Source organism: Emydura macquarii, unplaced genomic scaffold, assembly GCF_026122565.2.
Source record: "Emydura macquarii macquarii isolate MOO-44397 ecotype Brisbane River unplaced genomic scaffold, CSIRO-AGI_Emac_v2 contig_1253, whole genome shotgun sequence".
NCBI classification, from domain to species: domain Eukaryota; kingdom Metazoa; phylum Chordata; order Testudines; family Chelidae; genus Emydura; species Emydura macquarii.
The window spans coordinates 29,046,236-29,070,796 of record NW_027131390.1 but is presented as its reverse complement, the minus strand read 5'-3'; the positions used below and the strand labels follow the sequence as shown (position 1 = coordinate 29,070,796).

Sequence of the window (24,561 nt, the reverse complement as noted above, 5' to 3'; positions counted from 1 at the left end):
GAGCTGGCAAACTTCCTCTATCATCAGGCTTTTAGGGCTTTGATTTTAGTTGCCTCTCTGGTCACAGGCTTACAGCAATGCTGAAAAATGTACAGTATTGGCCATCTGGGTCCCTCTTTCTCTGGCCAGGACATCTCTCAGTTTTAGGATGACACAAGCCAAAAGTGACATGGTGGATCCTGGGATTCCAGGAGACCGTGGAGGTGGCAGCCATGATGGTGCTGCTCACTTCTTTCCTGTTCACCCCTCTCTCAACCAGCAGTTGTTGTCAGTCAGCTGCTGCTTCTACTCATTTTTTCCTACAAAGTCCTTTCTTTTTAATAACCCCAAAAGGGGATTGATGAGTGGAATAGCACATCCCCTCATTTATTTTGTTAACCAATTAGGCCTTATTTGTGTTGCACCAGTTTTGGTTCATTGATTTCCGGTCCCGCACTTTCCTCATTTGCCAGGCATGATCTTAACACAGCCCTTGAGTTATATTAGTATGCCTTTTTGTTTGGACTAATTCAGTCTTTCTGTCTCCCATTTGCACCTTTTCCTATCAACAGCTATTGTTATAAGTCATTGTGACATTTTATGAACTTTTACTCACTTTTTACCTTGGAGTTCACAATTAGGGTGAATTTGTAGGCTTAATTATTACACCACCGCTTGGCTGCTGAGTGCTGAGAAGTGGTATGAAATAGGACTGTGTAATCTCACTTGCCCCTTTTCTGGTGGGGTGTCGGTGACAAAAATGTCTGTCCGGAGAGGGACTGTTAGAGCCCCGTTTTGTTTTCCCTCATGGTAGGTGGGCAGAGTTTAGATGGAGGGGAGATAAATAGAGCTATATGTTAAAGAATGATAAAAGGAGAATAGCTAGAGTGTTCGTGTCTCTGTTCATTTTCAACCAATGCTTCGTTTCAGTGACCTCAGTCATTAGTACCGTCTCTTAATGTCTCCATTGAGAACAATTTGCTCAATGCTGGATGTTATCATGCTGAGCCTAATTGCTATAACCCTTTGCACTGGTCTCATGGTGTGTTGGTGAGGGCTGGACGTTCCTGTCACTGAGAGCTATATTTGGCACTGAACTGCTGACTTGTTTTCTATATGCAGGGAACTTTAGTGTTTTAAGGAGGTGACTCTTGCAGAGTGGGTCTGAAGCACACTGGTTTTTGCCCCTGGAAGAACCAAGCTTTCATGAGGGCGTCACAAACCCTGAAGTGGATTAATTAACATTATTAATCAATACTACTTTGGGATGAGGGCCATCCTCTCTCAATAGAAACCAAACGACTTTTTTGGTTTTCCCTTTTTCATATCCAGTGTTGCTCTCTGCATGACTTTTGGCCAAGTTAGCCGGCCCAAACCCTTTTGTCATTGAAAGAACTAGACATTGCGTAGACTTTTTGAAAATATGTGCTTATCCTCTAATCCATTGTTTCTCAACTGGAGACGCATGACCCAAAGGGGGGTCCTGAAATGCTGTTAGCTGTGTTGTGAAGTGTTGAAAATGTTGTTATAATCTGAAGTTAAAAAAAAATCTCACTTTCCCACTCCCATTTAACCTTCAAAATCAAGTATCCTGTCTGAACCTCTCGAAAACACATACAAATGAATTACATAGACTTTTCCTGGTTATCAATGAAGCACTTTTTTACTCTAATAGTAAATATAAGGGGGTTGTAAAATATTTGGCTTTGAATAAGGGGTCATCAACCTGAAAGGATTGAGAATCACTGTTCTGAGCTATCGACACAGTGACTCCATATATGGAGAATAAAAACATATCTAAGGATCTCTGTCATTAAAGCATGGAAAAGACACTGTGCAGTGATACCTGATTCAAGTGTTTCCCCTTGCAAAAGTCTGAATTGTTCACATTGATTTGCTTTCATCAGGTCCAACGGCAAAGCAATAATTCATAATGAACATATTTTGAAATGAAATGGAATATATTTAACTGAAGGGGCTGTACAAACTCAGGCCATCAATCATTTCTCCCACAACTCTAATTTTAAGCTGGCTGCCTAACAAGAAACATTATAGTCTAGTTGACATATTGAGGGGGGAAGTTAGTGAGTCCACTTGAAACTGTAGGTTCTGGTTTCACTGCTCAGTCATTAAGAATTGCTTGTAGGGATCAGCGCAAACTTCCATACATCGCAGATTCAGAAAAATCAATCCCCAAACCACACTTTATAATTTTCCCTCCTCCCTTGTGCAGTGTTGCAGCCACAGTATTTTAATAGGGTGCACTACTGCACCCCTAGCCCTCGCTCCCTGGTTTCCTGTGATGTTCCATCACAGAAGAGTTACTTTGACTTTTAGAATAATCACCAGGCAAAAGATAGATGACAGTAGTACTGCCTTACTTTGAATTACAATGTGAAGCTAATTCTATATAGCATTTGGACCCAGCATGGGGAACGAGAATGACACTAGCGAACTGCGTAGGACTGCTTTTTTACATGTTAGGAAAGACTTGAGTAATATGGCATTGTTAACTTTCAAACCCAGGTTAGGAGAGATTTTGTTCAGCCTGTTTCTCACCACATATGACTCAGCTTTCATAGGCTGTGAGACTCAAGTAAAAGAACATTGGGTTAGGTTTTGCTTCCCTCACAGGACAGAAATCAAATGATTCCTGTTAATGCCAAGGAAGACTTGCTTTTCTGCTGCCTTAGACTGAGCCTTGTTATGAACTGAGAGTGGAATTCACCCCTATTCAGAGAGCTATGCAGAGCCCTCTCTACTGTTGAACCTCAGCATTCGTGTGGAAAGTAAAATATGGCTGGAGGGATTGCACAGTTTGCTAAGGCAGTCACCAATTCAGAGGAGAGCTAGGAAACATTGTGGAGGAGCCACTGAGACCTGCCAGCAATAGTAGGCTCTTAAACTGATTTTGCTTGTGATGCTGACTGAAGCAGCCCGCAGGGCTGCCCTAACTTGCTTCCCAGCTTCAATGATCCTTAGGAGGCTTTGCAGGGAGGCAAAATTCCTGGAGCATAGATCTCCCTGACCAAGCCTTCTCCACCTCCACTCTGCCCCATTGCCTCCAGAACGCTCCCTGCACAGCTGTGACAGTGGCCCACAGTCGTAAGAGCCAGTTCTGAGCTTAGGGTAGGGACTTTTTACTGGCGAAATTTCCTGGGAGATTGCCCCTGGCCCACAGCCCTTTTTACACCTGTCTAGCTGATGCACAACGACCCCAGGGCAATGATGAATGGGGCTTATTGTTTTAAAATTATGTTTCTCCTGAAAAACAGTGGCTTCAGTAAAGGCAAAAATATTTTGCACATCTCAGACAAGTTTCCCAAAACACAAAACTTGGAACAAATATGTTGTAACGATTTCATGAGCCCCTGACACTTGGAGCTTCTCCTGACTCTAATCTTTTCACCCCTGTGCGGTGTGCACTAGAACACAGAGAGAGTGTCGATGCTCTTCCCATTAGCTGATACATTAAGGTAGTTTTCCAAACCTGCATTACAGGCTTCTGCTGTGGAACATAACATTATTCTGTTTTAATACGTATATAAAGCTTTTTATGTATCTCCGGTTTCAGAGTGTACCAAAGATAGTTTGTCCTCTTCATGTGTGAGTCATTTCTGTGCACATAGGTTTCTGGCAATTCCCCCTCTGCCCCGCCCCCACTTCAAAGTTATCTAGACCATTACCAAGTACTCATTTACACTTATTATAAAGCTGACCATAAAATTCTGGCCATGAAGCAATCAATATTTGATGCAGTTAACATTTCATAAAGATGAAATATCACCTTCTATAGTGAAAATCTATGAGGTTATACAGATCTTTATGGCTTCATAAAATATTTTTTTCTTGGTTGGTTGTTTTCATCATTTGTAACTTTTTAAAAAGGCTTCTTTAATTTACATCTTGGAAAACATCCCAACATCAGTTTAAAAAATGTGAAGAAAGAAGTGTGGAGGGAACCCTCTCAAAGCTTGTGGCTTAATTAAAACTGATATAGAAATTGCAAACGTAGAAAAAATAAAGCAATTAACTGCAATTTAGGGGTTCAGCACGGGTTGCCAATTCCCATTCTCTTTTCACTTCTTTTTGGTACCAGTCAGTCCCTATGGCTTCCCTGAAATAGCAAAACCTTCCAACTCAAAACAAAAGCTTGACTCTAAGAACTGATTCTTCTGAGTATTATATTACAGAAGCTTGAGGGGTCTTCTTCTCCTGAAGCAGTATGAATTTCCTTCTGGGCCTGGCAGGGTGTGATTCTTTGTGGGATTTTTTTATCTGCTCGCCCAGCATTTCAGCTTTGTGAGGGATAGTGAGCCAAAATCACATATAGGATATGCTTTGAAACTGGTGGTTTGATCCAGCTTGTAATGAAGCTAATGGGAGTCCTTCTATTGACTTGAATGAGAGCTGTATGAGGTGTTAAGTCCTAAGCTTTGAGCTGTTTTGTTTTCTATGAGTAACACTTGTAAGCTCCTGTCAGTTCTCAAGAGAGAAATCATAACAATTGGCCAACACTAAGTGTTCTCCTTTTCTTATTACTATTTTCTTATTCTTATTTATTAGTATTATGGTAGCATCTAGGAACCCCAGTCAAGGATCCGGGTCTATTGTGCTAGGTATTGTACAGACGAATAACAACAGAGACTGTCCCTACTGCAAAGAGCTTACAGTCAGACATGATGCTACAAGTGGAAGAAACAGACAAATGGCTGAGGTCACGAAAGAAGAGGTAACCATAACAACAGAAGTCTCAGCTTGCCACTTGTATAACTGGTGCCAGATGGTGATTTGAAGCCATCATGGCAGAGGTAGATTGTAAGGGGAAATTCCTTCCTCTTTATCATATGTGGCACAGGTGCTGAATGCTAACTAGACATGTGGACTCAAGTAATCAGTTGTGGTTAATTGTTTTCAGTATTAGTACCTTTCTGTAACATTGGACAGTGAGTGCTGCAAATACTACCAGATTGCCTTTGTGTTACATGCAGCCCCAGCTGTAGTAACAGTGTTTTGGAGAGCATAAATTCTGAAGTCATCTCCCAGGGTGGATTTCTGCATATTAGCAAAAAGTCACAGAGCTCTGTCGCAAATTAGGTTTATTGAAATAAGAATCTTATAAAACTTTAGCAAGTCATTGCATAGATTTATCAAGAGCACTATCAGCACCATTACTTAATCCACCTCCTTTTTGCTTCTGCCGTTAGCCAAAATGTCATTCAATGGTAACTAAAGAACTTTAATTTCATGACATCCTGTTAGTCTCTTAAAGAGAATTTTTTCTACAAGAATAATTATCTCTGCCCACCTTTCAGGGGTTGATAACTTATTTTCCTGTTGGCCTTGTGGTTTTATATCAATCACCTTAACCAAGTGCATTCATCAGCTGAACTGGTGTGATTAATTAACACCACATACTGTATGTCTGAACCAGGAGCATTTGATAAAAAACAGGCTTTTTGCTGTTCAAGCCTATAAATACAGATTAGTATTTTAACCTACAAGATTTGTCTGAACTGGTCTTGAGTAGTTTAGTAGAAAAGTGAATCTCTCTCTCTCATTCAGTAAGATGCGTACTAAAGCTGGATAGAAAAATTTAGATGGGAACCATTTTCTGTCAGAACATGTAACTCCGTTAAAACAGCTGAAACACTTCACAAAATCATGTCAATTTTGCCAATGTTATGTTTGGAAAGAACAAACTTCCAACAATGTTGAAATGTCCTGACTTGACATTTTTGGAACAAAACGTTTTAATATTTTGTTTTGAAATGACTTTTTATTTGGAATTTTTAAAATTTTGTATTATATATTATAAAAGTCAAAATCAAAACGAAACATTTAGATCTGAAAAAAACTCTTTTTCTGACTTTTCCTTTGTGTTCAGGTTTCTTTCTGATCTAAACTAAACAAAAATTTGAAATCTCAGAATTCTTTGTGTAACACAACTTCTGCTTTCCAGACAGTTTAGTGTCTACCCCAATACGGAGCAACCAAAGCATGTCGAGCATGGATGTTAATGTTTCACTGACGCTCTAGCTGTCACTTCAGTTTTAATATTTACATTTCTTGGTATGAATTCCTGCAGTAATTAATTAAATATTTGCACTTAGTACCGTTTACATGGTCATTCCAGACTGTCTATATTTTTCCGTACAAATTTTCACTGAATAATTTATTCCTGGGCTCAAGAACTGAGCAGGAGGCAAAGTTCCAGGAGAGATGAGTCAGAAGTTCATGGTAGAGATTCGGTGGCTATCTCCAGATGAGTACTAATTTACATGCTTATAGGCCACAGTTCAGCAAGGTAGTTAAGTGTAATTTTAATGGGACCTCTCATGTATCTATATACCTTGCTGAACTGGGACTTTGGAGAAGGTACTTTTTAACTTGCTCTAGTTCTTACCACTGAGACCTGTTAACATATTTCCCCCATTGTATTCAACTACTGTTTACCAAAGTACTACCTCAGACCCACAACTGGCATTTCTACTACTGAGTTAGTACAATAAGATGTATAACTGGAGCTGCTCAAATATGAAAATACATTTACAGTATTCACTGGGTGGTTTCTATCAGTACAATTTTATTTTAAAAATTAAGTGAAATGTAAAAACAGACAAACAAATACCTCCAAACAAGAACATTATTAGTATTAAATATGGAGGTACTAAAATAAATAAATGTATTGCAACATGACAGCATGCTACAGAAATACTTTTTGTTGCTCATTACTGGTAATCCAGAAGTCCACTAACTAACTCAATTCAAAGGGTAATTTCTATGCCTTCTTTTTCAAATTGTTATCATGAGATAATATCTAGAATGGAGAATCCTTTTTTGTACCACTAACTTCAATTATTTTTTATTTTTTGCTCGTTTCCTGCAGCAGAAAAACTTGGTTTCCTTGTAAAGAATGTCTGCAGTAATAGTTGCCAGCTGAATCTTCATTCACTAACAACAAAGCTATAGCACATGAATGAATCACTGAGGAAGTCTAAGGGCTTTAGGGCATTTTGCTCTACACAAGAGACTTTTATAGCATCCAAAAGATGAAAAATACCTTCTCGGTAGACGTGATATGCTGTAGTGATAGACAGAGATTTGCTGCTGCTCTGTGGCTTATCAATAAATAGAGCCATTCCAAATGCAGAGGTCTTATTACCTTCCTGTGATTATGGCAAAGCTTTGATGTGGATGAAGATAGGGAGATATGCATGCATACTTTAAGATACACACATTAAAAATACATCAGTGCACTGAGATTTTACATGATTAAGATAGCAAGTTACCTAGTGTTTTCATATAACTTTCTTGCATTTATTTAGAATACTTTCACACACTGATCAGAGGAAACTAGATTTTAAAAAGTTGCTGTTCCAAAAACGAGATTGATGCCAGAGCTTCCTGTTATGGTTAATCTAGGTGTTTATGCTGCCTGCCATTCACTGCACATTTATTTTCACATAATCTATGGGGACCAGAATATATTACTTAACCCAGTGCCCAAGAATCTGTATTGATCTCAAGACTAAAGACTGCTGAGGCATTCATTCCTGTAACAAGGGAGTCAAACTCATTTTGTGGAGAGGGCCAAATTACATTTTAAATTATTGTCTCTGAGTTGTGGCCGTTAAGTTGGGGCATTTAACACTGAAGATGTTTAAAAGAGTTTGTTACGACATCTGCTCCAGAGAGGGCTGAAATCTCCATTAAAATACATTAGCTCTTCCATGTAAGCTTTAGCAAGGCATACTATCCTTCTGCCACCCTGGATCTCCAGCTGATGAAAATGAGAGGTTTGCACAGCATTCTACACATCTGAGTGTCATTTATCTGTGCTTAACTGATTTAACAGCCAGGAGCCCTTTTTGGGAGATGAGGGGGTTCCAGGAGAAGAAAAAAGAAGGGGTTGGTTACTAGTGCCCAGTAAATTGGTTCAGAGAAAATAAAAACCTTCCCCTCCAGTTTCTTGTTGACCCAGCTTTGAATTTAACCTTTATAGACATTCTAAAATGTTTTGGCCAGAAAAACCTTGCTTAAGCCCTTTATGCTGAAATTTCTAGACTGTTTGCATGGTGAAGAGTTTTGGGTATTATGATGAGCTTTTTATCAGCATCCAAACTGTTGGATGCTGACTTGACCCTAACTTCTAAAACGTCTTAGGTTTTCCCACCACTAGAATTTACCCTCAGACATAGAGCACACAACACTGTAATACTACATCTACTTTTATCATCACGTCTTCACTTCATCAGTGTCAATTTTTGAAACTTGGAATAAGAGGGACAGATGTCTATTTGGAGAAGTTCTCAAAAATGCTCTGTGACAAGTTGTGTCTAGACCATGTTGTCACACAAGATGATGCCCTTGGAACAGTGGTGGCACTAACAATGTTTTACTAGTCTGGACGGAAGAGATAGATGCTATTCCTAATATATTTTAATAACATAGTTACATTGTGCTGGAAGTTGTTGAAAACTTTTAAGAATTGTGTAATACCACCTTTCATAGAATGGATTATGAAAGTAGGGCTGTAAATTGTACAGGGAAAAGCTAAATTCAAGTTTCTTTATAGATAGTTTTTGGAAGGCTCTCTTCTTACATTTAAATCCAGTTTTAATTAGGTTATTTTCACAGATGGTAAAGGATTCCAGGTATTATATGCTGTGTTCTGCTTTATTACTACTATTTATATAATTAGATACAAGAGATCAAAAGCTAAGGATTATCGTTCAGTGCCTACAAAAATTGACATATTTTACTTGTAAAAAAACCCAGACACACTACTTTTCAAAGGTCGGAGTTCTGCTCAGCAGAAGGATGGGGGGAGGCAACAAAAAGCCAATTATGGTGGCGTAGGTATGAGAGAGGAGAGTAAAGACTGTACTAATCTATCACTGAAATATTGTTCCAGTGGTGTATTGGCAGAGCCCAGTGGCTTTTCTTCATGCCCTACCTCCAAGATCCCCCTGCTCTTTCCCTGATCCCAACACGCTTCCTTACACCAGAGAAGGCTGCCAAGGAGCCACCCCTGTTGGCTTTGCCCCAGTAGAGAATTCCCATCCACCAGGAGAATTCTCCATTTGGGGGATTACAGCCAGAATCTTGCCTTCTGAGCTGCCTGAGTGGTGCAAGAAGGCCGGCATATAAGGCAAGATCTGGCCCTCCATTTCTGTCAGCAATAAAACATGAAGCCAAAGTTAGTTTATAAATACAACCTAAGCAATCATATATACGTATAATGGAATAGTTATTTAAACAAATGGTTGCATACCAGGAAATATATGGATCTCACTTTACTTTAACTTAACTAATAACCTTCTATGGATATTTAATATCTTAATATTAACCTCTTGTCTTTGGACAAACCAATTTCAGAGACACAGATCAAATTACAGAAGGTGTAATATTAGTATCTTAAATCTTAGCTGCACTTTTATTCAGCTATGAGTATTACTTGTATGTTTGTGAGTGTAAGGAAATGAGAGATTTCCTATCTCTAGCCTTTGTGTAAAAGTCTTTGGTGCAAGTAGGCTATCCTGGTCAATGGTGAAGTATGACCTTCTGGCTTCTGGATTTTCACTATTACACATCTGGCCGTGCCCTGCAGCAGTGCCAAAATAATGCATAAATAAAATAATGGGACATACTGTCATTACTGCTTCATCATTTGTACTGTATCTTAGGGTTTCTAGGGAAGCTACCCCTGAATTTAAAAGGATTTCAAGACATTCCAAGATGAGCAAGGGAGGTCGTTTACCACTTCTTGCCTGAACTTAAATGATATTAATAAAATTACCAAATTAGAAGTATACATGGAATCTCCTGGGTCCACAGTAAAAGAGGGATTCCTATATTACCCAAGATGCATAAGATGAGAAAGATAGGCTGTTCTAGAATCCACATTACTGAGTGTGCATCTTCCTAACGTCATAATCTAGCTATTTGGAGAATATATGAAAATGATATGACAGAACTCAAAGGAAAAGAACAGGGAGGGTAGAATCAAAGGAGAGCTGAAGTTAAAAAGAAACAGAAAGAGGGGAACTAATAAAAGGAGAAAGAAGATGAACATTTCAGGAAGAAAGCAAGAGCTTTTGAAACTTCACAATGCAGCCTGATTATATGTAATTATCTAACATTTAGAAAAGCCTGCCAGAAGTGAAAGGCTTCATTATTTTATTTTATTCTATTACTGTTTGTGACTCCTAAATGATATGATTTTAGTATGCACGCTGGCTCTCTCTAAACATCACAATCATGTGCATGTAGTTTCAAAACTATGTATTCTTTTAGGAAAACCCCTCATTGGCAACAGGTCAGAATGGGTACTCTTTGCACCCAGTTTACACTACTCCCTACTGAGTGGGCAAGGGAGTGAAGTTTTCTGCTTAGCTCTTAGCAGCAGGGCGTGTATGCGGGAGCCATAGTCTCAATGCAGCTCCCACGAGCATTCTGCCTGAGCCTCCATCTCGGAGCTCAGGCTGGGCTCAGTGTCTTGGTGTGCGTGTGTAAATGTAATCATAAGGCATTGGATCTTGTTTCATGGCTTTAATAACCATACGAACTAAAAACAGAATATGGGCAGACAGGCTGACCAGATTAAGAAAGGACAATATTGAGGGGAAAACCCACTTTTAGAAATGCCTTCTGCATGAAAACAGCCCCTCAATAATTTGACTATTTGTACTACTGCTGCCCCCCTTCCCGCCTTCTCACTTGTAGTACTGTTTATTCACCATGGGGACCATAATCTTTTTTTTTTTCTGCTCTTCAATCTATTCTATTGCTGGTTCAAATGCTATTAATCGACTCTGTTAAAACACACAATGGAAATGGACACTCTTCAAATCCTTCAGAGAGACAAATTCATCAGATAACAGATGAATACCCTTTTCTACTCCATGACTAGCTCCATTATCTAGTCTGATGCCTTCAGGCCCTGTACATGTTTCTTTCTACAAGGATTTAGAGAGCACTAAGGAGGAAAGACACTTTAAGTTTACACTACAATCAAAGAGGTCAATAAAGCTCTTTTTTCCAGTGGGGGATTTTTTGAGTGGAAAAGAAGTGAAATGAACGGGAGCATATTTTTTCTATGAGAATTTTGGCTTTTTAAGCTTCAGAAAATAACTTTAAATCTGTTTTAGCAGGTGGCAAAATACGCTGTTCAGCCTCAGGCCTCAGAACATTCTCAGGTTCAGAAGTTTAATATTGCAAAAGATTTAGTTTGCCTGAGAGAAATGTTAAATTTCCTTGAGTTCAGCTTTTGTTACAAACTCAGTGCTCTCACCATATTAATCAAAAGATCTGCCAAAAAATCCCCAAACTTTTCAAGCAAACTCAGGACTATTTTGAGTGAATGTGAGAATATGAATGACATATCTCAAAATCGGGCTACGTAGAGTACAATTAACAAATGTAAGCTTGAGCCCCTGCAAAGTGAAACCAAGTTGTTTGCAGCTATAGATGCAAATACACAGAAAGATTGTAATGATGTGCTTTTCTTTGCATTTATATACACATAAGATATGGCCTTGGACTCATGACATGGTGACAAATGTGGCTTTTGGGGTCAGAAACTTTAAAAACCTAATTTAAAGAATGACCAATGAGCAGTGTTCACTTATGAAATAGTTGCAGAATCTGGACTGCGAAGAGTTAATTGCTTCTTGGGGAGTTAAGTCATGGTAACTTCAAGTATTGCTGCTGATAATTTCAGAAAAAAAAGTAGTTGATGAAACCATTAACAATTAACCAAGTGAATTGACTGGGAACCGAAAATAGATTTTACAGTCCGTACTCCACAGTGAAAAGTCTTCAGTGCATCCAAACAGTTTCCCAAATATTTCTCTCCTGATTAGGATTCAGTCAACTAAAAGTAAATGAAAGAGAGAGTAGCATCAAAGTGAAGGTCAGTCTGTTTTAAGCACTCCTGGGTACATGGTTAAAGTACTGCAGCATCCTCTGCACTAAGAGATTCACTCTTCAGTGCACAGCTTCAGTGAAGGATTTGATTTGACACAGATAAAGGAAAAGTTTTGAATTTATTAAAGGAACCCAACATGTTTAGGAGCTGAAAAGGTGCTATTTGTGGTGGTAGTTTATCTGCAATGGACATGATTCTGCCACTCTGCGTCACATAGAGTAGCTAGTATTGTATGGAATCTGACCCAGTGACTTTACACTATATTTATAATTGTATAGGAAAAGAAGGCATTTTTAATTTCACTGGAAGCCAATTTCTATTTATTAGGACTGTGAGCTATGGCACATATGCAAAACCATCTATAGTGTCGTGTGACAAAAAGGATTTGAACCGCATAAATTTGGAATGACCTATTACTCAGGACTCCAAAACTCCAAGTGACTTATGTAGGTTTTCCCAAATAAACATCAATAAAACTTCAATAATGTATCCCATTATCATGGATTCTGTATATGAAAAACTGTTCCTTTTTTAAAGAGAAATGGTAACCATTTTATTGGTACTCTTTTTTGCATGCTTGCTGCTGTAATACCAGCTTCCCTTTGTGCAACACAACCAGGTGTACAGTGACAGCACAGAGAAAAAAAAACTAATACATTTTGGTATTTCTCAAAATTTCCCTAAAATAGGTTTTCTATATATAATGATCTTGTTCATTGGGTGCTTCTAGGTGTGGGACGAACTGCTGTTATATTGTCCAGTGGAACTCAACTTTTGTTTCTAGCCCTTCAGAGTTGCAAGATACCAACCTTCAATTAGTCACTATATCAGGTCTAATGCACATAGGATTGAACAGCTCCTTCTGCATACCACTGGCATACATGTACAGAGAAGCCAGTTGCAGTACAGCTGTACGTTCATAACAGATACCTCACTTTAAAGGTACTTCATATATTAAAGCAAAATCTTTCCAGTCTTTGAGTTGCAGGTGTCAAACATAATTGATTAGATTAGGTTTAAGAGTAATTTCTTCAGGGTATCTCAGAAGCCCTTAAATTTAGGCAGTTTCACTCAAAGCACATGAAAAATAAATTCAGTTCAGCCTTCTACAGATGTAAGATTGGGCCTAGCTGAAGCATTGGGTCAGTGCACATGTCTTTTTATTGCTGGAGGCTTGAATCCTAAACCAGGATTAGCGAGGTGAAATCTGATAGCATCATCCAAGTCCAAAGAAAATACTCCTCTTTTTGACACAGTCTACTGTCAATGGCAGTCTGTGCTCAAAGGTCTCTGTTCTGGGTGGAACTGGGTGCAGAGTGAAAAAATTAATTGAACTTTGTTCAATTAATTTACTGAATTTTGACTCTGAACATTTATAGCCCCTTTTTGTGACCTCTGGTATGGGCAAGGTGCAAGGTTTTCTTCCTATGAATGTCTGTGAAAAATGAATTTTGGTTACTCTTCCTGCTTTTCCAACTTCATTTGTTCAAGTAAGTCTACTTTTTCTGTGCAGCCAATCTATGCTGCCACTTTCAGAAGTGCCCAGTTGTGGCAATGTAACTGTTTTGGTGGTACCCACGTAAGACAGACAATACTCTGGCTACATCTTTTGCTGCCAGCACTCTACATGAACAAACTACATTATTCTGTGTGAAAATTCATTTGAAATATCACTTCATCCCATAATAGTACAATGAGCTAACTTTCCTGCTTATTTAAAGGGCCTGGAAATCTAATGGTTTAAAATATCTTTTAAATTCCTTAATCCATAATTCTGAGGAGCTCCTAAATTCTCCTATCCTCTCCCCACGGAATCAAGGCTGGGATTCTCACAAAGGGGCCTAACAACATTGAGCCAATGGAGTTGGGCCCCTAATTCCCTTAAGAACCCTTTGAAAATCCTAAAAACCAATTTACTTGATCACACCCTTTTAAATGACTGTATCAGGGAACAGAAAAAGTACCATGTGAATAAGGTAACATAACATATAACAGTAGCAATAAATGTTCACTTGGTGAACAGCTGCCATGAGGATCCATGGACTGGCATTTGTTTGCACTGAACTTTCACCAAATTTCAAATAATTAATAAATTTTGTTTGATTTTTTTTTGTTTGTTTTTTTAATCAATCCAAAAGTCTGTCATGGAAGACTAACAAGTAAACCAAAAAGCAAAATTGTTTGTACAAAATTCTTCATTATGAGTACTTCACTAAGAGCTAAAATGTTTCTGTATGGAAAGTGAGATCCAAAAGTAGCAGCTTCTCTATCGACTAAAGAAAAGACGCAAAATCAATTTTCTACCTTTTATTTGGAATTTGGAGGTGTTAAAAGTGACTAACTTCCTTCAGTATGAAATGCTTAAGCAATGATATAGTAAACACCAATACATTTCTCAGGGGACTCAAAATGGATCACTTAAAAGAGCAAAACAAGTCAGAAGTGTGACTCTGTTTGGTACAGCTGAAAATTTGTGTAAAGGCCTGATCAGTATTTCCTCACATGTGGAATGGCTGCAGAAGAAATACTGTAAGATAATATTTTTTATCTTAGAGGGGAGGATTGACAATCTTAACAGCAGCACTAAAACAGAGTGAAAAAGAGGTTAGGGACTTAATTGAAATTTTAAAGGGGTATTGTATTATGTTCACAAAATAAACTTACTGCGGAAGGTTACAAGCTGTACTTGTAAAACCAAGTAAAAGAGGGGAGCTATTTAAAGCGGTGGGAAATTTAAAAATGAAATGGCAAGAATGTGTCCTTTCAGGTTGTATCTAGATAAAATGTAGGATAATAAATTCGTTTCTGTGGTATGGCTGCCTGAATTAAGTGGGTGTGTGCTGCAAATCATACATGCTAAAGGTTTCAGTCTAACCTTGGCTGTAGAGATTGACCAACTGGTTTTAACCGATTTGCAGTTTGAATTGTGGGAGATGGCTGCTGAAGTGGCAACATTACAAAAGACTAAAACTGTACAATATGCTATAAAAGAAGCCATTAGCCTAACTATTTAGCCCAAGTGTCATGCAACCTGGATTTCTAGGCTAAATTCAGCACTGATATAAATAGATAAAAATCCCATTTATTTTAATGGGATTTGCAACCACTTACACCATGGCTGGATTTGGCCTGTACTACATAGAAAGGATAGTATTCATATTTGCAGAGAGAATAAGGCAACTGTGAACCTCTAACTGATTGTGGATCAGTTGCTATTCAAAACATGGAATGTTGTAACTGAGCAAAGCAATGTTTTGAAATGCAATTGGGCACTGAGGCTTGCAAGGCATTGTGCCCTGCATCATTTATGTCAGTGAAGTGCAAAGCATATTACATACGTGTGTCTCTGGTCTATGCACAGCACTATTATATATAAATATAATGTCTAAGGCATCACACATCACAAAAAGCATGCTAGTGGCATACCTCATGTTTCTCTAATATTCAAGAAAGTCAGCAAAGATATTTAGTTATTGTATTTAACTGTAAAAAGCCCTCACCATTTCTTTCACCTGGCTACGAATTAGCCTTTGATGGGTAATCATGTAATCTCATTTTTGAGACTCCTTTTCCTTCCTCCCCTTGCTCTTCCCTCGGTTTTGTTGCACCCAACATTCTATCAGTTTGTTAAATTAAATTGTGAGTGCTTCTGGACAAGAATTATAGGTGAAATCCTGCTCCCAGTGAAGTCAACGGGGTTTTTTCTATTGACTTCAATGAGTCCAGACTTTCTCTTCATTTGTTCTTTTCTGTATAGCGAGATGCCCAGTACACACTTCAGCATTGCACAATAATAAATAACAAGGATGTGGTCTGACACATGATGCAAAATATCAAAAATCCAGCCTCCCATTCTAAATAAGCACTGGAAACATACATTGAATTTTATACCTACATTTCAATTTTAAAAGCCAAGCTTTGTGTGTGTGCGCATGTGTGTGTATTGATTATATAATATGAAGTTTTGGCTCATGCACATGCTCTTTCTCTCTCTCACCTATATATTTACACACACAGAGAGAATTTGTGCAATATAATACATTTTAATCCCCAAACTGAGATTTTTATAATTTATCATTTAATCTTATATTAAATTTTCAGTACGAATGGGGAGAAAAAATTGGAAAATATGTTACTACCTATATCTTTTTTTGAAAAATAAAATATTTAAATAGGAATAAAGGCCACAATGCATAATACGCTTTAAATGAGTTTGAAGTCACAGTACCAAAGGCTTATTCTGAAGAGATTTTAAAAGTAGAGGTGCTGCATTTCCTGTCAAAGGTCTTTGAAAGGATAATTGATTGCTAAGGAAAAGTGTCAGAAGAATAAAAAGCAGTGTATACCAGAATGGAGCTTTCCATGAGAGACTTTTCTTATGAACCTCTGCAAACAAACTGGTATCACTGTTGAGAATGAAGTTAAAACTTACATTGTGATAGAAAGTAAAGTTATACTTTTTGAAGGAAAATATTGAAAAGGTCTTCAGGTGTGAGAGAGACAAAGGAAGAGTTCTGAGCACTGTAACAAAACATGCTACTGGCTTGCCTATTTTCAACCCCAAAATGTCATTAAAAACATTCCACCAGGGCTATATTGAGAGGGCTGAATCTGCTCAACGTGAGAAACAAAGGTTTTGATTTAGTGACAGTCAAGTGGTTTTCAGATACCTCCAGTAAGTTATCTTTGTTCTTGAGGTTTCTGACCCAAGTTGCAAATTTGAAAGACAAAACATATCTGTCTAATTTTTATGGATCTTATTAAAGGTCAATAAAAAAGGAAACTTAAAATGAAACTTATCGCAAACTACTATAAACTTGTACTAACTAACCAATAATTAAGCAATACAGTATTTATAAAATCAAGGTTATAATTGGAATTAAGTTTAAAAAAAAGTGGATTAACAATGATACTGAATTGAATTACCAACAAATCAAATTAATCCAGACAATCATTAAATCAGGAGGCTAATACCACACACAGTTGATTCTTACAAACATTAACCTTTTGAATATAAGTAGGCAGTTTTCGGTTAAGTTCTAAACCCCAATTACAGGATCTTATTCATGGCAAGGTAGTTAACTGTACTAGCTGAACATTTTTAGAATAAAAAACAAACTGATTTATCTCTCAGTCCTCCACACAAATTTAAACTCCTGCTGGAGTTCTCAAATGCCGAGTGACTATCCTGTTTGCTTCCCACCTGATTATGTGGCTTTTGATACAATAGTAATCAGCGGCTCTCACTTCCTTTTGTATATTACAGCTTCGATTTGCTGACACTTTTCACAAAACCCAGGAAGATGCTTAGTAATTTCAAAAGCAGGGCTTGCTTAGAACATAAGTTTGGGAATTATTACTGGTGCCTTCCTAATAGAAACATATATGCACATGCTAACATTGAAACACATTCACACCTCAAAAGAATTATAGAAAAATATGATAAGGGGGGGACGTCTCCACCAAACACAAGAGGAAAACAGAAGATACATAAGGTAAAAAGAAGGATTCATTCCTCAGTTTGTGTGGTCTTTGGCATCAGAGTCAGCACTGTGCTACAGGAGACCAGCTGATACAGTTACTGGTCAGTACCTCATACTGGTGAAGTCTTCTGGGCACTTAAGCTGGTCAGGCTGGCAATAGACTGTGGTTGTCTTCATCTCCTCTTTCTGTAGGACCAGCATCAGAAAGGAGGAGTATCAGCCTTTCTTAGTGTTGTGGTGACCTGAGAAGAACACCCACGTTCTGCATTCACCAGGACCTTTACTCCACCTTGTGGCATGTCCCTGGATATCTCCTCAGTGTATCACGAGCATTGCATGTCTCAAACTCCAACAGTGAGGTCCAATCCTTGTTGCAGTGGTCATGCTTGACCCTTGGTTTGTTTGGAAAGTGCCCCTTAAGCTGGACCTTCTTCTACAATATTTGCTGTTACATCTGCAAGCTACATGCGCTCCAAAAATATGAAAAAGAGTGTGATGAGCAAGAGATCACTTTACAGAAACTGCCTCAGCCCCCACACTCCATTTCTGGATATTGACTGGAGGGTACAAGATGGCTCCAATGTTTATTAGAAAGTCTTGACACGTTCATGAATATAACTCATGGCCCAACAGACAATCATTGTCCCTTGCCCACCCTTGTACTTCTCATACATCATTGTAGCATTTCTTAAAATAAATGTAGTTGCCTTATGGCAACTGTCACATCAGCTCTTTGCCAGACAAGGATTGATTGGGAACTAACTGTTTGTCACTTTAGCTGAGTGAACGGTCACAGATTTGCTCTAGGGATTTATAACCTAGAGTTAGAGAGCTAATTTAGATCTTGTTAATAAAAATCTCAATTAAGATAAAGAAAGTTAAAATTTATACTAGGCTAACACACATTTGGGCTGTTTCTCTCACATCATGCACCAACTACTGAAAACAAATGGCATATGTACTTAAAGGCATCAGAGTAACAATAATTGATAGCCTACCAGCAGCATGCTCTTGAACTTCAATGCATGGCTGATTAGAGCAATCCAAAAGCAAAAGTGTTTACATATCTTAGACGTACTTGCTTGTGACTCAGAAAGCAGAATGTATGTCTCTTATGGCATTCATGAAATGAAAGGTCTTTGACTTGAGTGAATACGAAATCAAAGGGTAATATATTCAAGTATATAATGCATTGTTAAAACTTGAATAGAATAAAGATGAAGAGAGGTAAGATTCAGGTCATTTTATGGCTGTTTTGATTTTTTTTTGAAACACTGAATACTCTGGTTTGTTTGTTTTTTAATTTATGTTGTTGCTTTAAAATTAATTTAGTTACACCCCTGGTGGGGCAAGGGATTGAACCCACGACCTCAAGCTCCAAAGCACAGGCTACTTGAGCTAAGGTGATACTAACTCTGTTATTCAGAATCAGTAGCAAACTGATACCTTCTTCTGTGTCCAATAAATAGAAGAGGACAGATACATTAGATGAGAATTTCTCTTGTAATACCTGCTCATTAAGCTATAGGCACAGTCACTATAAAGCACCAGTTCACTCGGCACACAATTAATAAAAAGTCAAGTCAGACCTCCTTTCAACCTGTAAATTAATCTCCACCCATTAAAGCCACCATCCTTAGGCAAAAGGCTGATTAAATAGTTGTTTTGAAGGGTAACACCATAAGAAAATGGATTCCAAAGAGGGAAGCTTTCACCTTTGAGTGCTTGCCTGAAACTCAAGGTGTGAATTTAAACCAGTATATTTTAAACTGGTACAAAAGGCTGTGTGGATGCTCTGATAAGAGTGGGTCATTTCAGTTTAGTGAAATATGTTCCCTATCGACTTCAGCCACTCTCAAATCAAAATGTGTGTCCATACAACCTTTTGCACTGGTTTAACTGTATTGGTTTGAATGCACACCTTGAGTTATATCAGTGCAGTATTCTCAGGTAGACAAGCCTTCATCCTGCTCTGCTTCCTGCCCATCATTCATATCTGGAGACTCTTATTGTGTCTCAGCTATAAGGAGGGTGCAGGGAGAAGAGACAGTTCCATAGCTCAGTTCTGCTTCCATTGACTTTTTCTGTTGTCTTCATTTGGAGCAGGACTGGCTGATAACAGTTTGTTTTAAATCTATAGAAAGTTATTTTCCATGTAATATACACAAAGGATAAGACTATTCCCTCACATAGGAAAATCTGTGGGTGGGCAGCAGAACGGCTAGAAAACGCTGCCAAGCTCACCTTAGAATTTTTTGGCCATTTTGCCTTTGCATAAGAAGGGTGTTAGGAAGATTCAGAGTAAGGGGGAAGGGGGTGCGCAGTCTCCCAACCCTGTGGATCAAGGGACCTCCCAATGTGCAGATTAGGGTTTGCCACATGGAGAGTTACCCACCTGTGCTGATGCTTCATCTTCCTTTCACTGAATTTTCTGTTGCTGCACATCAGCATCTCAGAGTCTGGCTTGGGTGCAGGTAGGAGGAGCTTGGAAGGGGTTACTGGTCCCCACAGAAGAAAAGAGAGAAAAATGGGCAGAGTGATCATGGATAAATTAACAGTCACCGAGAATTTCTGGTTTTTTTCCTGTTGAGTTGCTGAACACTAATGGTCTATTAATTTTTGTGGTTTAGTAACAGTAAATGTGCAGTTTAAATTGGGAATTAACATTTCTTTGCTGTGGGAAGAAGACTGCGATTTGAGACATGTAAATCTGAAGCCAAGGTTCATTACTTTCTCTGGAACAGAGGGTGGATCTTGTGCTAAATTTTGAAATATAGAAGTGTATTTGTTTTTTTGTACAATTACACTGGGAAACTAGAGAGAGGAATAGAGCGATTATGTGTAACAGTGGGAGAGTCGGACTTGCAGGGATGCATAGCAGAAGCAATCAGAAAACACAATGTCAGGCAGTTAGTTGCAGTCTGAGCATGTATGTGGCCATGGGGGAAGAAATTTGAAGGAGAAATGACTCTGTGCAGAAGTTCTGTACAAATGACCTTAGAAATCTGACCGACTCTTATTTCTACTCTAAGGGCTGGGTGAAGCAGGAAAGCATTTGCCTCAATATTGTGCAGACTGTCTGAAAGGCATTTAGAAGGTAACAGGAGATAGCAGAGTTAAAGGGTAATGAATGGGAGACGAAGGTGGCTGAGAAGAAAGAACTCCAGCTCTGTATAATAAAAAGAGATTCAGGTCTCGTAACCGACGTTGCCTATATTTGTTTGGTGCTGACAGGAGATCAGTCTGAGCCACAACATTTGGATCAGGATTCAGAACTTCCTAAAGTGATGCAAATGTTTGAGCTTGGAGTTTGTTTTGGGTTCCTCTTCAGTGCCAAAATCATCGTAGCATGCACTGCAACATGGTTCACTGTAAAATACTGCACCTGTTGGTTGCTACACAATATGGTTAATTATACTCATGTTCAGTTACAGGGCTATATACACTTACCTACATCATATAATCTCATACATTTCATAACACCAACACAAATGAATGATTTCAATTAGATTAAGAAACAGTATTCTTCTACTCCATCAGTACATCCCACTGTAAGAGAACCAACAGAACTCTGACACGACTTAATTTATACTGGGACTATAGACTTTCAAAATCTATACTCTCTATTTAGTAAACAATATATCAAGTCAACAGTAGATATACTACCACATATTTCCATGACTCAGCCAAAAGAGGAATCAAAGTGAGGATTGGTGGGCATCAGTGTGAATCAGGTACATGATAGGGAGGGATGTAGGCTGATGATGCAGTGGGACACTGAATGAATTCCTCATTTAGTCATTTCTAGGGTTTTTAATGAATGGTTTTCCTTTTTTTAAACTTAAGGTGTAGAATTTTAGTAAAGGAAGTGTAATATTGTTTTGGGGTATTAGCTGAATTCTGCTGAAGCACATTTGTGGCAGCTGGTTTTTAATGTAGCTTTTTATTTGGAAGCAGTCAATGACTATTTGGGGGATTGCTGAGATCAGTACCTTGTGTTCAATGGGGTAAATTGGATTGACTAAATGCTTCTAATTGAAATAAGTTCTTAGACCCACAGAGAAAATATAGGACCTGATCCAGTTTCCATGGAAGTCAATTCTGCTACCAATGAACTACTAGTGTGTTTGTGAAGCATAGTTTCTGCTTACATAGTGGCTTTGAAACTCTACTCGTGTCCTGTTGTTACTCGATTTTTCAATGGCAGTCTGGCGTTTTATTGTGCAATGTTAAAAATATATTGTTCAAATGATTTTTTAAAGTATATTTAAGATTTGTAGGTTTAATTTTTAAATAGGGATTTATTAGAAAGATGATGCTGAAAACAATAAATTTGGTGGTAAGTAAAGGCTTATACTGAATCTCACAACCTCTGATGTTTTTCCTCTCTGCTTCTCGTCTTTGGCCGGTGTCTTTGTGAGGGCTCTCCTAATTAATTTTCACATTGGGGAGTAGTACAGTGACTTAAAAAGCTTAGAAAATTGGCCTTTTTTACTTTATATTATCTGCCCAAAATAAATGACCAAAACTGATAGCCCAGTTCATATGTGTCTGCAAAATTATTCAGAGTTCTATTTATTATGAATTCCTTTTTCTATCCTCTGTTATCTAGGTAATAGGATATTTCATTATAAATTGTTTAGTTATTATATTACAACCAAAAGACTATTTAGATCAGAAACACTCTGGCAATGATATGAAAAGCAATTATTCTACCCATCATTTACCCTAACAAAATTAAACGTTACTTTAGAGGGGGGAAAAAAGAAGCTATGATAGCTGGTGAGAAATTCTACTACAGTAAAGGCCCTGAGTATTGCAAATCTCATTATCTCTGTATAGTGCCCCTTGCCTCTGATATGGTGTGTCTAATTATGTAGAACTGTCAATTATTCATACTGTATTTCCAATCCCCACTCTTCTAATTTCCTATCCTACCTTATAGTATTTCATGTTTAGAACACTTTGTCACCCTTTTTACCTTATCAAACCCCTCTATCAACTTATCAATATTGTATAATAATTGTACAAAATAGTTTTTCAGTAAAATATTGGAAAACAAAAGTCATAATAAAAATAACATTTTGTCTACAAAATAATAGGAAAAAATACCATACGTGTGCCAAATCAAATAATTCAAATGTAGGAGTCAAAAATCTGACTGGGTACAAGAGCATGACCATAAAAGTTTCTTTTATGTAGCCTCTTTCAGTTAAACTAGAGGTTCTGTGAGGCAGAGTCAAATCATCATAGCTTATCTGCTATGAAGTTGCCAATGGCAGTGCACTACTAAAGTGCTGCCATGCTCTTTGGAAATGCTAGCACCTTCAACTCCATGGGAGTCAATGGGAGCTGAGGGCACTCAGCACCTCACAGGTGTTCAACTCTATGCTGGATGATGCTCTGTGCCTGCAAAGGTAAGCAATAGATAAAATGCTTTATGAGATTCTAGGTAGGGGGTGTTCACCAGCTGCCCTTGTTTCTTGTGTAACAGATGCTCCCCCATCACACCCTTGCAGCCATGAAACAGTACCCTGGGTGACTTGGGCTGTGGCCACACCCTCACATGCCAGGGCATATATCCTGTGGGACTTCAAGCACTGCTTCTTATTCAGGGTGATGGTTCCTCCATGTTATCCCTGGGCGTGTGGAAGGTGTTCCCCTGAAGGTACACTTGGACTACATCTGCACTTGGAGCCGGAATGTGATTCCATAGTTCAGGTCGATACACTCGTGCTAGCTGTTATTGAACTAGCACGCTAAAACTAGTAGTATAGCTGCAGTAGCCTGGGCAGCGGCGAGCGATGGTATGGGCCACCCAAGCACAAACCCCTCTGGACACCCTTGATGCGTAGGTGGCATGGCTAGCCTGTGATACTGCTCACCTCTGCCTGTGCTACTGCAGCTATACTACTCTTTTTAGTCCACTAGCTCAAGAAGCTACCACGAGCATGTCCCTGTGAGCTGGGAATCTCACACTGAGATCTAATTGGAGATACAGCCTATGGGCATCTATAATTTGGCCCTAACTCTCAAGCCCTTACAAACTGACAAGTTAGAATGCCAAATTCATGTGAACAACTGGATAAAAAGAACCTGCTGAAAATGGCATAGCTTTCCAAGGGCTAACAAACGGATGGCAGTACAAACTAGGACTTTGGTGTAGACGCACAGTGGAAATTGAGAAGTATAACAATGGAAATCGATGTATAATACTGAAAAAAGAGTGTGTAGGAATAACAAGAAACTGGATGCTTCTGATCTTACAAAGCCCTCTGTAATGAGAAACCTGCTCTGCAAGAGATCAGGAGCAGTGGTGGGAAGGAGGCAGCTTCTGTCAAGGGCGTGTGCGATTGAGGAGGATGGTGTGGTTGTCATCCTAAGTCTGGTATGAGATAACAGGGCCTCTGTGAAGCCTGACCCTGTTCACTCAGGACATGTCTACACTCAGTAAAACACGCGCAGCTGGCCCATGTTAGCTGACTCAGGCTTGTGGGGCTCGGAGTGTAGGGATGTAAAATTGTGGTGTAGATGTTTGAGCTTGGGCTGGAGTCCAAGCTCTGGGAACTTCCCCACATGTAGGGTTCCAGAGACCAGGTCTGAGCCCACACCCAAAATTTCTGCACTGCAATTATGCAGCCCAAGCCCTGCAAGCCCGAGTCAGTGATATGAGCCAGCTATAGGTGTTTAACTGCATGTAGACACACCCTTTGTGAACACCTGAGATGAGCTAGGTTTGTAGCTTTGTCCTCAGGGTTGGAGTGTGGGAGAGAGGGAACTAATCCCAGTGGAGCTGTAATTCCCTGGCTCCTTGTGGGTATTCCTGTGCACACGCAAGGTGAGTGAACCCTAAAGTATTTTGGATTAAGGAATAAACCTCTCAAAATATTATCCTGAAGAGCTGTGGGCACCATATTTTGCTACCGGTATTTAAAAATTCCCTGTTGAATTAAACTTATTGAATATCTTAATGATTTCCATTAGTTTACGGTATCTTGATAGATAGGAACACTTAAAGTCAAACTGGGTTTAAGTAAATGCAATAGAAATGAATTGCTTGCCCTGATACTTACATTTTACTTAGCCAATTCATTGCCAAGTCCTTTGTCACACTAATACAAAATTGCCTATATAAATAAATTTGGGAATTAGAAAGAAAGTTAAAAA

At 38.6% G+C, this 24,561-nt stretch overlaps 1 long non-coding RNA gene across 1 annotated transcript in view; it reads left to right on the top strand.

Annotated features, from left to right (window-relative positions):
- LOC137153992 (uncharacterized) overlaps window positions 1–24,561 on the top strand; it is a 268,748-nt gene that overhangs the window by 177,963 nt on the left and 66,224 nt on the right. The gene's annotated exons all lie outside the window — the stretch shown is intronic.